Raw genomic sequence first — 10,000 nt, 5'->3', positions numbered from 1 at the left:
TTTTTTGACTTGGCATTCGATTAATGATAAATTTTGCACATTTAAAGGTGTTTTTCATATTTCATATATGCCATGTATATTAACACATTGAAGTCTGGATTCTCTTAACAACCTCAGGATCAGAGCCCAACGAGAAATCACTCAAAGACTATAGTATCTCTCCGGCCGGGCTTCGAACCCTGGTCCAGGATACTTGTGTAACACTGACCCTACCACTCACCCACAAAGAAAAATAAAAAGTCATTGACAATTCTTCTGTATATATACCTGTCGAATTCCGGTTTTTTGTACTTAGCATTAAATTCAAACTATCTTCACAATCGTAGCTAATTCATAAGTTTGTGACTTGGACTTCGATTAATGATAAATTTAGCACATTTAAACGTGTTTTCCATATTTCATATATGCCATATATAATAACACATTGAAGTCTGGATTCTCTTAACAACCTCAGGATCAGAGCCCCAGGGGAAATCACTCAATGACTATAGTATTTGTCCGACCATGCTTCGAACCCTGGTCCAGGATACTTTTGTGACATTGACCATACCACTCAGCCACGAAGAAAGATAAAATATCAATGACAATTCTTCTGTACATATACCTGTCGAATTCCGGTTTTTTGTACTTAGAATTGAAATCAATCCATCTTCACTATCGTAACTAATTGGTAGGTTTGTGACTTGGCATTCGATTAATGATAATCTTTGCATATTTAAACATGTTTTTCATTTATCGAACATATTAAAGCCAGGAATCTCTTAACAACCTAGGTATCAGAGCCCCAGGCAAAATAACACAAAGACTATAGTATCTCTCCAGCCGGGCTTCGAACCCTTGTACAGGATATTTGGGTGACATCGGTGACTCCGGAAGTAGACTCGTTCCTCCAGCCTTCCCCCTATCTCTTTTACTATGACGGACTCCACCGAAGTTGGTACCACCCCAATGATACTTTCTTCGTTCGCTAGCGATACCCGAGGACACCTTCCCGGAAATCTCCGACAACTGGCTTTGTGAACAAGGAGACACCCCAATAGCATATGGCGCCCTCTAAAGAGACCTTCTGCAGCAGTACTCACTATTGCCAGTTTCCCGTAAAGCAAAGCTTTTCCAGCTCTCTTAACAACCATTGGGGGACCAAAGGGCTTTGCTTGCTGTCAGGAAAATGACCATTATCGCTCGCCTGGAACCTGCCACAGACGGCTCTCCTTTGGAGGTGAACCTACTTCGTGCCCTTTGTGTATGCTGTTTACCCGAATCTGTACGCTCAGGCATATCTGATATTGATAGTTTACCCATAAAGGAGTTGATGACCAAAGCCGACGCTCTTATGGGGAGCCACTTCATGGACCTCCATGAGTGCCTCCACTCCTGACGAAGAGTACACCTATTCAACGTCAACCGAAGTTGACGTGATGCCATAGGACACACACGCCTACCCCGTGACGTGCCGGAGCGGCGACAAAGCTACCCATCACCCATCACTCGCTCGCTCTCCAACCAACGACTTCTACAGACACTTACTGCCACCCTTAGGATGCAGTTTTGCTACTACCACTCCAGATTCGGTGCTACTGCAAAGAAATGTGCCAACGATTGTCATTTTCCAAAAAACGTGTAAGTAGGCCATCACTCGTTGCCTTGGCCTCCCGTGTTTCTAATCTTTTTTTTTTACATGATGCAGAAACGGGCTTGCGATTTTTAGTAGGCATGGGTGCTTCTTGTTCACTTTAGCCAAGGGAACTCTTCAGGACACGACATAGTCTGTCTAAGTCTGCCGACGTCCACCTGGTAGCTGCCAACGGATCTGTGATACTCACCTAACATTACGAGAACCTCACGTTATCTTTTGAAACCGGTAAATTTAATTGGAAGTTTCTCGTTGCTGACGTCACATTGCCACTCCTCGGTGCGGATTTCCTCTCTCATTTCCACCTTTTGGTCGATGTCGCCCACCAACGATTGGTCAACGCAGACTCGTACTTGTCGACACCTCTTCCATCCGCCCCCTCCAACCTGGCTCTCAACATCAGCGCACTCACGGATGCCTACGCACACCTCCTCACCTCATAACCGGAAGTTTCAGTCCAGAACTTCGCCAAAAGACCACGGCTCCTGCCAAATACGGTATTTATCACCATATAAAGACGATGGGACCCCCAGACTTAGCCAAATTCAGACGTCTGGCACCGGATTGATTGGCAGCAGCCAAACAGACGTTCGCCGAAATGGAAGAAATAGGCCCTTGCCAAAAGGCCTCCTGCCCATAATCGTCACAATTACACATCCTCTTGAAGATAGTCGGCTCCCTCCGTCCGTGTGGGGATTACAGGCATGTGAACATGCAAACCAAATTGGATCACTACCCCCTCCCAAACATCGCCGACGTGACCTTCACGCTCGACATCCTGAAGAGGTATTATCAGGTGCCTATGAACCCAGAAGACATCCCCAAGACCGCCATCACCACACCCTTCGGTACATACACCTTCAATTACTCATGTTTTGGCCTTCGTAACGCTGGGGCCACTTTTCAACGTCTCATGGATGGTCTCTTAGGGGACCTCCTCTTCTGTGTATGCTACGTGGACGACATACTTGTTTTTTCCTCAAAAGAGGATCACCTCTGTCACTTACGTATCGTGTTCAACCGCCTGCAACAAAATGTCCTTGTAGTCCGGAACAACAAGTGTACTTTTGGAGCCATGAAGTGTCATTCTTAGGGCACCACAAGACTCCTGAAAGAGTCCATCCCATCCCTGAGAATGTAGGACCCGTTCTGAACTTCCCCATGCCCTCGATTGTCAAAGCACTGCAGAAATTCTTAAGCATGATCAACTATTATCACAATTTTCTGCCATCCATTGCCGTCACTCTTGCTCCCCTCTACGCCTCCCTCAAGGGCAAGCAAAAAGACCTGAAGTTGGGCCCCCTTCAAAAAGCGGCCTTCTGCAACACAAAGAACGCCCTATCAACCACTGCTGCCCTCACTTATCCCGTCCCCCATGCCCCTCTCCTTCTCTCCACTAATGCCAGTGACGTCGCTATTGGTGCAGTGCTCAAACAGGTGGCCAGCGGCTCACCCCGCCCATTGGCCTTCTTCAGCAGAAAACTGTCCAAGTCAGAATCATATTATTCTACCTTTGATTGCAAATTGCTGGCAGTGCACTTGGCTGTCCGTCACTTTCGCCATTTCATAGAAGGTATGCCCTTTCGTCATTCACACAGACCACATGCCTCTGGTGCACGCCTTCACTCGACAGTCTGACGCCAGGTACACTCGTCAACGCCGATATCTCTCCACCGTGGCTGAATAAAATTGTACTCTTGAACACGTCCCTGGGAAAAGGAATCCCATTGTCGATGCCCTGTCAAGATATATGTTGGCCGCCATTCCATTGGCATAGAATTACAACACCTTCGCTGATGCTCAATGACAGGATCCATAGTATCAAGCATTTAGGACTCCAGCACCACCGTCCTCTTTGACTTCAGTACTGGATTCTTGCTCCCATGTGCCGACATGTGTTTGACTTCCTTCACGGTATTTCACATCCCTCGCGCCGTTCTACTGCACAGCTGCTGAAAACGAAATTCATTTGGCCGGGCATTATTAAGGATGCTAAGGATTGGGTCCGTGCCTGTACTTCTTGGCGAACTTCCAAATTCAGGAGTGGGCATCTTTCCTCAACCTCAGCGTCGTTTCGCCCACATTCCCGTTGACGTTGTAGGCCCTCTACCCACATCAAAAAAACCTCGTTACCTGTTTACCGTCATCGACCGCACCACTCGTTGGCCTGAAGCCATTCCCATGGAAACTGCAACGTCCGTCTCATGTACATCTGCCTTACTCTCAGGATGGTTAGCCTGATTTGATATCCCTGAGCATATTACTTCTGACTGAGATACCATTTTCACCTCTCAATTATGGACATCATTAGCGAATTACCTGGGCATCATCTTACATCAGACAACTGCCTAAAACTCCGCTGCTAATTGAATGGTTGAACGTTTTCATCTCCCCCTCAAAGCTGCTTTGATGTCCTGCTGCAAGGACTCCAACTGGTTTACTAAGCTTCCCTGGGTCCTCCTGGGACTAAGGACCACTCCTAAAGACGCCCTCGGCGTCTCGGCAGATGAAATTGGTGTATGGCAACCCCTTGGTATCCATGCTGAGTTTTTTCCTTCTGCAACCTCCTCCGATGATCTCCAGCGCATACGTCGGTTCGTGAGAAAATTTACTCCATGCCACCAGACTTACAAGCCCCCAGCGAAGCATCACATACCAACAGACTTGCACTCTGCAACACACGTCTTCCTACGCAACGACTCTAGCAAGCCACCGCTAACATCCCCTTGCACGGGCCCGACACAATCCGAAAGCATCTCTTCTAAACATTTGTGGCAAAGAATTCTGTGTCTCAATTGATCATCTAAAACCTGCTTATCTCCTGCCAGATGACCCGGCTATGGTTTGCCTCTGTAGATCAGGACGCCCTATTTAACATGTACAGTATGTCAGTTCTAGGCGGGGGGAGCTATGTACCACCCATGTATCACACGAGCGTACATAGTAAGGACATTTCTCTTTTTTTGTATATATTATCCTTTGTATCTTCGCTCTCCCCTTGCACTGACAGCAACTTGTTTTAACATGCCTGCATACTCCACTGTTAACTGTTAACAGAACCGGTTGCCAGTTTGACAATAAATAGCATGTCTGTATTTTGTGACCTTCTTACCGGGACCTTGTGTGTATATATACTCAATGTGTCCTAATAAAGTTACTCTGTTGCTTTCATCTCGCCCTTGAGTCACACCCTACTCTTGGCTTTTCACTGCCTAAATGTTAATGGGCATTAAAAAACCAATACATCAATTACCACAGAAAATTTTTTAAAGATGAGAAAAACGATATTATTAGTTTCTTGAACGCCTGGAAATGTATAAGAGAGAGAGCTAGTCATAATTGATCTTCAATTATGCATTCAGAAGTCTTATGATTCCAGCAGGAGACTTGCCAATGACCAGTTGTAGCGTAGGATGTGACACTTCATCATTTATAATTCTTGATGGTTCAACTAACAGATTTTGCTCTGGCAATATTCATATGAAGCTTTTATTTTACCGTAGTTGGGAGATTTGCTTTCCTGTTAATCTTTTTGGGTGAATTTTTATAAAATGTCAGCTAGTGTTGGGCGATTCCCTTGTAGTTTCTGAGTATGTACAAACATTGCATTATTGTAATTTCCATTGACGGATTCTTATGTACACTTCATGAAATACAAATTGCATTAGAAATGTGTCTACATTCACAGTATACCATTAATCAGAAAGGTTTTCCAGTTACTTTTATTAAGCAAGTACTGTTTATAAAGTTATTAATAGGATTTGTGATATTCGTAAATATTCTTCACTAACTTATATTTATCTGTACTGGGTTATTTTTATCATAATTTTTATTAAGTTTATTATAGTGTGTATATTGGTTGATTGAAACTGTTTTAAACATAATACATACTATATTTAAGATAATTCGAGGCTTGTAAGTGATGTTTTCGGTTATTCATGAATTGCCTTGTTTCACAGATACATTCGATTATCAGGCTGTGTCCCGTACTTCATGTGTCTCTATACGCTAATGTAATATGGTCATTTGTGATTGGAAAAAGTGTATTTAACCTCACTCATTAGCTTTTAGAACTAAAAGAATATTTTTTCTTTACAGTTGAAAAATATTTCTATAATTTAGTAATTTCTGTTATTCTTAATTTTGTCTGATACTGAACATCGTATGTGGCAGTAGCTTTGATATTTTAAGTTTACTTCAAATTTTAATGGTCCTTTTGCAGCTTAATTTTATGTTAGATATGTAAAGAAATTTGTATCTAATGTGAATGATGAAAAAGTAAAACTTTGTCATCTTTTCCTTATCGTATTGGATATCCGATGTAATATCTGCTCATGAAGGTAAATATCAAACTTCCCATTGGATCTAATTGAAGAAAATATATGTTAAAAATAAACGACTCTCATCTTATTGGTATTTCAAAAGTATAGCCTCCGGTAAATAGCGGTCATAACTTTATTTGTTTCCTAGTAATTTACCAACCAAAAAATGGTATTGTTCTAATTCAGTTACCCAAATAATCAATAGTTGAAATCAGTCCTTTTTTTCTCTCGCAATGAATTGTATGTTGATGCAAATCTTATAAACATAATACATTATTCTCAGTTTTAGATATGTATTAAGCTTGATTTGTTGCTTGTGCTGGTGCTCTCATATTGAACTTGGGGATAGTCCATCAGTTAGTGAGCAGTTGTTCTTTAACGACAGGTGTTGATGATCAAAATTTTTATGAATATTCAGTAACGTTTCCACCCAAGTGCTCAGTAGGGTAAATTCTCTTCCCTCTACAGTAACTCTTCTAGTTCTTTGATGTTAAATACCAAAGACCGCATCCAATAATAGCGTTCTAAACATTTTAAAGAGAATCTGGATTTAAACTATTACCATCTAACAGTAATATTCTCCTAAAATATTATTTAAACGATTTATTCTAAAAACGATCACGTCTTCAAAAGGTAACTCGGCAAACTGCAATCATACAGATGATAGGTGGATGTCGGTTAAGGTGAAGTATTACTAGAAAATACTTGTCCGTTTACCTCTGACTAACTGCAAGTCATGTATAATAGGCTACTGATTAAATATTGTGCTTTTACTAATTTCTATAGTCAAGTTAAGTAAGTTTTTACAACCATTGTATTTATTCATGTGGTATAAGTAGACTGTATACTCTTAATGATGCAATCATTTTTGGAGCGGAAGATAATTTCAAAGCGTGGACATAAACAAATACACTATTCATCTCTATATGTCTGAAGAAAAAAAAATCGAATAAATATTTGTCATTTTTTTTTTGGCAAAATCCGGAATTTTAAATGGCTTATGTGATATGAAACGCTCAATTCATTATGAGCGTAGGCTAACTCAATGAAATATACAACTTTTTTTTTTTTATGAACAAAACTTTTATTTTTTTTTTCTTTCATTTATTAAGCTATTGTAGAAAATATTACTTCAAGGTTACTGTAAATAAAGATCATAGCAAAACCATCAAAAGAATTTTACAGAGACCAACAGATCAAAGAAAAATATTACTAAACTAATATAAAGTTAATCATGGAATCATTTGCATATTTTCCATTTTGTTTTACTGCCCATTAATGCTTAGGATACATATTAGGGAGATATACTTCCTTCCAAATACAATTTGCGATGACTTTACATGGTGCGAGTAACTTCATATATCAATTGTACTTTATATGTGAAGAATTATTTTTACTTTCAAACTACATTTTTCGTTGACTTTACTCTTTTTACAACATAGACGTATGTATTCAATTGTCTTTCTTTAACATAAAAGTTAAAAATATATTACGCCTATTCATCATCATCAAGTAACGAGGACAATGATCTTGTGGAAAAATAAATTGCAGAGAAAACACATTTTGCACAAAAATACATTCAGTGAGTAATCATGTGACTAAGATAAAGGCTCTTGATTCTGGAGAAGCTGTGGATAAGCAGGCGCTCTAAAGCTTCACGTGTGTATTTTGTGTTCCTTATATTGTAAGTTAGTGTCCTCTGGAAAGTAATGATTATTGTTTGTTAAAAACCGCAAACACATGCAATATCAGGGCAGATATATATAAGAATTTCAACATGGGAAAATATAATCTACCAACTAAGATACGAGGGAAATTATTATGAAACGATCAAATGCTGGGTATTATCAAAAGATTAACATGGTTTTTTATTCCAGAAACTTAACTTTTTTCCATATTGCTTGGCAGACATTTGTGAAATGACATAAAATTGGTAGGTATTGGAGTAATACTAAAAGATTCATAAATAAACAGAATGGTACATGAACAAACAGCATTTACGATACTAATTGTACATATGTCCTGTAATTACTTATGATAAATACAATGAGAACAGTTACTCTATTGGGATTAGAAAAAATATAAGTTTATTTTGTATTACTGTAGGTTTGGATACAGATGATCATAGTTGTCTCCTTTTTTAACATGTTCGTAATTAGTTGTTTATCATATGATTACTCCTTTTTATTTTGCTTTTCGCTGGTGAACACTTCGGTAACATGAAATATCTGAGTTTTCCTACAGAAAATCTTTTAAAAATTGAGTTTTGTGGTTGATATTTCATTTCAATTTTGAACTTCATATTCCTTTCATGTGTTGTTTGGAAGTGAATTTGTTTTTCAGTGTGTTAATTGGACGAGATTTTTTATTTCTGTTTCTAGTTTGACTTGAGTTGCGTTTGAGTGTGTGCGTGTTTGCACTTGTATGTTGCGGATGGGCTATTTCTTAGTACACACTAACTATCATAGGTTATAAAAAGTTGATATAATTAAATTGAGGAATTAGCTGGTTTGGACACTATATAACAACACCTTATGTAATAATTATATATGATTCTCACTGAAGATATCATATTAAAGCTGAAGCAATCGTAGAAGGAATACTGTTTGGAGGGGGATAACACTTATACTAAAACTATCATAAATGAACAGAATGGTACACGAAAACACAGCATATATGATACTTATTGCTCATAAGCCTTGTATTTACTTATGATATTTACAATGGGAATAGTTACTTTATCGGAATTAAGAAAAATTAATCTATCGTATAATAATGTAAGCTTAGATACCAATAATCACATTTTCATAGTTGTCTCCTATTTTTTTTCTCTTTTTTTTTTTGTAATATGATGTTCATGGCATGATTACTCTCTCTTTTTTTTTTTTGCAGGGTGAACGTTTCGGTAAAATGAAGAAAAATGAGTTTTCCTATAGAAAGTCCTATTAAAATTGACAGTCGAGAGTCTCATGATTGAAATTTCAGGTCAATTTCAATTTGGAACATGGTATTTTTCATGTGAGGCTTTGAAGTAAATTTATTTTTCGGTGCGTTAATTACACAAGATTTTTTTTTTCTAGTTTTAATTTATTCCTGTGAGAGTGTGCGTAGGTGTGTGTACGTGTATATTGCAAAACATTTATTTCTAAGTGCACTAAGGGTTGATCATGAAAACAAACGTCGCAAATTTATCCGCCGATGTTTTTTCTATGTTCATAACTCTTTTATGATATCAAAATATCTTTAATGGTAGCCTAGTTTTTCAAAAAGAGAAATATAGAATTAATAAATGTCATGATTGCTGTCATAGGTTAAACAAATTTTGGATATTATGAAATTGAGGAACTAGTTGTTTTGGAAAACTAGAAAACATGAGAAACACTCAAACCTTGTGCGTTGATTATGTCTCTGTAAATTCCAAAATTAAAGCTTTAAGATCCAGGACTATATGGCTGAGGACTATGGAACGTGACGTGGGAGATAATGACCGGAGAGGTATTTAGTTAAAAGCTCAAGATAGAGACGACTGATGAAATCTATCTGAGGCCTTTTGCGTCATTAGGCACATATGATGATGAGGATGATGATGATGATGATGATGGAAGATGAAGCAATCGTAGGATGAATATTGTTTACCTCAAGGATATGAAATAGAGTTAATAGAAAAATAAGAATTGCAATAACACTAGTGAGAACTATGAAGTGAAGAAACTAAAATTTGACACCTGATTCTTTTTAAGTAGATTTTTGTAAGAGCCAAAAAAAAGTTTTATTCCAAATTCTTCATTCCATTATGCATCTTATTTTTTATTACCATTCCTTCATATCATCATCTTTATTTCTCTCCAAGAAATCATTTCCCATATTTTACATGTAATTTTTTTTCATCATTATCTTAGTCGACCACCTGTCATACTAACACACACTCACCTACATATATACCCATATAAACATACAAGCAAACACACGCACATGTATATATATATATATATATATATATATATATATATATATATATATATATATATATGTATGTATATATATA

General features: G+C 38.1%; 1 pseudogene; it reads right to left on the bottom strand.

The window, feature by feature from the left end:
• The window catches only part of LOC137639676 (putative neural-cadherin 2), a 63,539-nt pseudogene that overhangs the window by 27,506 nt on the left and 26,033 nt on the right, over positions 1-10,000 (bottom strand).

Source organism: Palaemon carinicauda, chromosome 4, assembly GCF_036898095.1.
Source record: "Palaemon carinicauda isolate YSFRI2023 chromosome 4, ASM3689809v2, whole genome shotgun sequence".
NCBI classification, from domain to species: domain Eukaryota; kingdom Metazoa; phylum Arthropoda; class Malacostraca; order Decapoda; family Palaemonidae; genus Palaemon; species Palaemon carinicauda.
This window is presented reverse-complemented; position numbering and strand designations above follow the sequence as displayed.